Below are 6096 nucleotides of genomic sequence, written 5' to 3'. Positions count from 1 at the left end.
TGTCATCGCCGCTCAGACAGAGCCACCGTCCTGCTACAAGCTTCTGTCTCCTCGCTACACAGATTGAATTAGGGAGCAGCCAGCTATTCAAAATGTAATCTAGGAGTTTCTGGGTTGGTTTTTTTTTTCTGCCGATGGATTAAATGTCTAAGACGAGTTGGAGGTTCTAAAAGTTCAGCAGCAGTATTGAGCCGCAGAAAGTGAAATGATGGCAGGTCGGTATGTGAGCCCACTGTGGTGAACTAATACCAGACATGTATGAAGTGAGTCTGCTCTGTTTCTCTCCATGTCAAAGACTGATATTAAAGCCTTCCAAAGTTGTTACAGAGCAGGTCAGATTCAATAAAAAAGACAGAGCTATGGCCCAGCAGCTGCTAAGGTGATACTTTAGACCACGAAATACTTTACTAATACAATTTATGTACTCCTAAAAAATGTTTTTTTTTATTCCTGACTTTCTTGCCTCTGATGCACTGGGGTTTTTATTGACACGTGGGAAGGTTAGAGCTTCACCTTCTTTTGAACCATATTTTCTTTTCATTTAAAACTTTAACACATTCACTCCAATAAGCTCATTCTGCTCATTCCACCTTTTGGTAATTTTTCCTATTTTTTCTGTGATTTTTGTTCAGCCATTGAAGACTTGTTTTAGGTATAATAATCTTTAAATGTTAGTGTTTCACGTTCAGTTTTATTCCTGCCTTTTATTATACAGTTATTATAGGTTACTTAGCTATAGTGGCTAAGCTCATTTCTTGTGCTGTACTGCTGTGTCTTTCGTTAAAAATAAAGACTATTCTATGCAATGCTGTGCAATGCTATGCTATGCTATGCTATGCTATGCTATGCTATGCAGGAATCAGCAGATTCAGAACAGCTCTTCACCTCCTCAGCAGCTGAGATCCTTACTGGTCGTGCCTGTTGTGTTGTACCATGGACGTAGCCGTCAGATCATGTGACAAGCTAAGAAGGTGACATCGTAGTTAAATTAGATGTTCTCCTGTGAATACAGCCTTGACCAGAGTTTCCAGAGTTTTATGTCTGTGTTCCACAGACTAAATCATGGTCCATAACCGATATAATCTCAGGAATTTGTTACGTTAGTCCAAAACCTGTAAGAACGTCAGTTTTAACCCCCAGCAGCTCTAGTTATTTTGAGAACTATGTTCTGGGTCCAGTCATGTCACAAGTCTGTTGGGAACTGACCAGAACCCTGCTGGGCTTTTAATGACAATGATATTCCTGCAATTACTGGATTTACTTTGATCCTGTTTGTTGACCATGAATAATTCATTTTAGGAAGAAAGACGAGACCATGTAAACCAGGTCCCAGCAACACGACTGTGCCCTGGACCGGACTCTGGACCGGACTCTGGACCGGACTCTGGACCGGACTCTGGACCGGACTCTGGACCGGACTCTGGACCGGACTCTGGACCGGACTCTGGACCGGACTCTGGACCGGACTAGTCTACAGAAAACAGAAAAAGTAAGTGTTTCCCGTCTGTTATTTAGGCTTACTGTATGGAGGTATGATTTAAGCCTGAACATGTTTATCAGTGCAGTTGCCGTGGGACTGAACGGTCACATGACTGAAACCACAGACTAACCTGAAGAATGTCAGATGTCATTTAATGTGTTGATGTTGGTGTTCAGACACACGAGGAACCGTGTCTAACGGCTCTTTCTGTCTTAGAACTAAAGCCACCAGAGCAGTCCATTAATGTGTTGCTGTTAGACCACTTCCACTCTCTCTCTCTCTCTCTCTCTCTCTGTATGTGTGTGTGTGTGTGTGTGTGTCTTGTATTGATCTCTGCTGCTGTCTGTGTCCATTAGTGGCCCAGGAGGCAGACTCTCTGTCTGTCTGAAGTGTGTGTGTGTGTGTGTGTGTGCGGGGGGGTTCTGTATGAAGGTTTTATCAGACGCTCATCAAACACTGCAGAATCTCCCACAGCGGAGGCAAATGTTACAATTATAATGGACTTTTTGAGATGCAATTTGAAGCGACCTGAGTGTCTGTCAATACCAGTGTCATAACTGAGGTTATTATAAAAACAAATATCTAATATCCTAAAACCCTGAAGACTTGACAAAAACTGGTTAAGATGCCAGTAAAATAGGCCTGGGTAATCAGACTTCAGAGGGAACACAGAACAATAGTGTTATTTTATTGTTCAGTCAAATCTCAAACTGAGAACAATAGTGTTATTTTATTGTTCAGTTCAGTTTTTTTTTTTAATCCACCTGTAAAATGAAGTAATTTACACTTGTATTTTACGGTAGTACTAAAACAAAATCACAATTCTTTTAAATCATGAGGCATGAGTAATACTACAGTAGGTAAAATACTTGTATGTACTGTAGTTCCCAGTGATACTCTCAGTACCAACAACAATGGAAATGTTAAACGCTGTGTCTATAAATATCCTCCTCTTCAGCTGTTCCTTAACCTGTTTCTAACACTGAGAATCAAACGTAAATGAATGTATTTTATGTGGAGCTATAAAAAAACTGCCCACTTTATTAGGTACGTCTCATTAGCAGAGGGTCGGACCATCTTTGACCTTTGAACCCTAGTTAATAGTCCTCGGCCTCGGCACACGCTGACATTACCGTGCCATCGCTGCAGATCTGTCTACTGAACATCAAAGATGATTCTTCTCCACTGTTGAGCCACATCACATTTGTGATGCGTTATGCTGCTGTCACTGCTGTTGCCATAACGTTGATGTCCAACATTGTCATTACAACAACGACCAATCGGAGGATTGTGGTTCCACCTACACCCTCTGCAGGACAGTGGTGTGTGGAGCAAGAACCAAACCAACTCCCACATTGGTGCATCACCAAAGTGCAGCCCACTGCTCCAGTCTTTCCGGTGTTAATCACTGGGGGGCTCCACTGATGGTTTAGATGGAGAGAGAAATTTCCCTTAAGGGATTAATAAAGAACTGGGGGAAAAACAACAGTCTGAACCAGATTTGGTTCATTCATATTGTTGCCTCAGTTTCCTGTTTATATCATAAAACCATGGACTATCATTTTATCCTGGGCTCGCTAACACCGATGCCCCAAATGTGAGGTTGTGTTGCATCAGGAAGCTGTAAAAAAAATCTATCAAATCACCAGTGGACCCCCGCTGTGATGACCCCTGATAAAGAGACAGGCTGAAAGTGATTTGTTGAAGTTATTCAATTAGTCGAAGCCCGTCTGGACATTTTCCTTAGACGTTACACATTAACTGTGTGGGGGAGGGGGGTTCTGGACATTTGCTTCCTCTACTGAGACCATTTATTTGTAAATTTGAACGATTCTGTACGACATGAAACAACCTTAAACTCTTTTACCCTCCAAAGAACTGTTTTAAGCAGTTAATGCACACATGCAGAAGTCAATAGAGGTCTCAGCTCAGGCTGTTGAAATCTGCCGGAGACCAGGGTGATGAAAAGGTCTTTGGAAATAGATGTAGCCTGACGGAGCATGTAATCTGTAAATTAAAGTTAAACTGGAGGAAGTCTGGGGAGAAGGATTAAAGTTAAACTGGAGGAAGTCTGGGAAGAAGGGCTTGTTGCCGTAGCCGGAGCAGTGAAGTAAAGGCCACTCTGCCTCATTTGTCCTCATTTATTTAGTGACTCACGTACAGTGAAAGTTCCTGTAAGTAAATGTATCTCATCGGTGAGTCACGGCTAGAAACAGGCAGCGCTGCTAAGTGGACATGATGTCCCCCCCGCTCCTAATATCACTCGTATTGACTAACACACCTATTTATGTAAAAAGTACAAGCCGGCAGAGTGTGTGTGATTGTGTGCATGTGTACGAGGAGTTGGATGCATCACTTTAACCGCAGCAAATTTGCAGAGTGGCTTCAAGAGGCTCATTAAATTTTGATGCTCCCCTCTCTCTGCAGCTCTTGTCCAAGCTAATGGAGGCTAATTAGTGCTCACACATACACGGCATCATTAATGGGGAGTAGCAGGTTCTTTCCTATTGATTCACATGATTCCACTCTCTGCACTTCCTGCAATAGAACTAGGAATGAAGGGGGAAAACACTGTGCTGAATGCCTGAACTGAGAGATGTCGGCTGTGTTACTTGGCCAACATGTTTCTTTGAGGTCCTTTTCCACTCTGGTCTTCAGGCTTTGATCAAAGTAGCTTTTTACCAGCATCAGTATCACTGGTTTTCTTTCATTAAAATCATTAAAGTTTGAACAAAAGATTAGCAGTTAGCTCCACAACTCCAGTCAAGTCTCAAAGTTATCCTACAAAGTCTTCTAATGAGTGGACATGTAAGAAGTTAATGTTTCAACTCCATCAACTCTGACAAGACAAGTCATTTATATTTAAACTGATTGAACTCTGTTTTTTTTCTCCAATATTTTGAGATGTGGTGGGTTTAAGACCTTTTAAATTATTAAATCTGTTTATTTTTCTGTAAACTGAAAAAACAACCAGCAAATATTTACAGTTTTTCTTGATGGAATGTTTTTTTTTTTTTTTCTCCTCGGTCACTGCCTTAAAAATCATTGAACTCCATCTTGGAAGTTATTTAAAATTCACATTTAATGTGCACTATGAGCTGAATGCATGTCTGATGCAACACTGGTACCAAAATCAGTTCACAGAGAGGCTGAATGGTATGTCACACAAACATCTTGTTCTTCGCGAGTGCTGAGGCCATAAATATATATTTAAGTTACAGTTTTAATTCAAAGGTTCTCTTTCCGTCTCTCTCCAACCAAAAACCACTTCATCGTCCACTACACCGTTGTTTTGCCTCCTTGAAACATTTGACCAACAAAAATAGCTCTGTCATTGATAATCTGGGCCAATGACAGAGCAAACAGGACCAACAGAAATCCAACCCAAACCTGACCTGTTCTCAAACTGATTTCGCTCTTGTTCCTGCCGTCACCGTTTGTTACTTTTTTACATTTTATTTAGGAACGTATAAAGATGTGTTTGAGAATCACTGTGGTGAATCAAAATGACAACGATGACGATGATGTTTTTTTTTTCATCACTGATTTACGATGTTTGACTCATAGACGAAACCTTTGTTTAATATTTTATTCCTTTTATGCATCTTTCCATCTTTTTATGGAAAAAATGCAATATTTGTTTCCTTTTGTCTAGAAAGTTGACATTTAACACACGTCTGTTTTATATTATTTTCATATGTATGTTGGTCCATATGGCCTCTCTTTAGAAAATAGATTTTCTTTTACTAGAACATGTTTGTTCATCAAAATTGAATATAGATTTCATATCCCATCAAAACGTCACATCATTCTGATTGCATTTCCCTTACTGAGACATAATTGGTCTGCTTAGTAACAGTGACATCACTACACGAGTACAGACTTATTAGATCATCCACTTACATAAAAAAGCAGAGCAGGCCGACTGCAGCTTCTTCTCCATTTCTTCCTCTATTTTCTTCCTCTTTCTGTCATTTATGTTGATGCTGTGTTTGCCGTCAGTTCAAAGTATCCAGATCTGAAACAGTCCAGGTCAGGAAACAGAACTTGCGTTAGATGGTGTTTGAAAACCTCCATGACAACCCTGTGCACTTCCATTCTTTCATTTCGTCTCTCCATTGTGCGTTTTCCTCATCTGTCATTCTGACTTTTGTGTTTTCTCAGTCTTGAGAGTTTTAGAAAACAGCCAAACCTTTGTCTCCCATTCTGCTATTTTATCGCCATTACCCTAAATTACTGTAATTTTCTGTTTCATTTTGCCACAACAGTATGTGCGTGAGACAAAAGCAGCACAGAAAACAGACTATTTTCGTTTTCCTCTGATGATGGTGGCGTTCACTGTCTTTGTTTCAGATGCTGGGTTTTCATCTTCCTTCCTGTTTTTAAGAAACAGGACTGTTAAAAAAAACAAAAACAAATATATGTGTAAAATATGCTGTGGGATTTTTATCTCTGTTCTCAATTTTCAAACAGATTTAAACTGAAAATGTAATTTCCACAGAACAGAAGACAGGAGATTTGGTGACTGGATTTCTCACTTTATTTTTAGAAGTAAATGTCTAATGATGTTTTTGACAGGGGCATCAACATCAACAGAGGAAGAACTCACAGAAGGG

At 40.2% G+C, this 6096-nt stretch overlaps 1 long non-coding RNA gene across 1 annotated transcript in view; it reads right to left on the bottom strand.

Moving 5' to 3' along the window:
- Positions 1-5725, bottom strand: part of LOC112488314 (uncharacterized) — a 13401-nt gene extending 7676 nt beyond the window's left edge. The window contains exon 1 of the long non-coding RNA XR_003052233.1: positions 5384-5725. This is a non-coding gene — a long non-coding RNA (uncharacterized LOC112488314). The remainder of the gene's footprint in view (positions 1-5383) is intronic.
- Between the last annotated feature and the right edge of the window lie 371 nt (positions 5726-6096).

This window comes from Cynoglossus semilaevis, chromosome 16 (genome assembly GCF_000523025.1).
Source record: "Cynoglossus semilaevis isolate Cse_v1.0 chromosome 16, Cse_v1.0, whole genome shotgun sequence".
Taxonomy (NCBI): domain Eukaryota; kingdom Metazoa; phylum Chordata; class Actinopteri; order Pleuronectiformes; family Cynoglossidae; genus Cynoglossus; species Cynoglossus semilaevis.
Note: the sequence above shows the minus strand (reverse complement) of the source record. Positions and strands in the feature narration are given on the sequence as shown.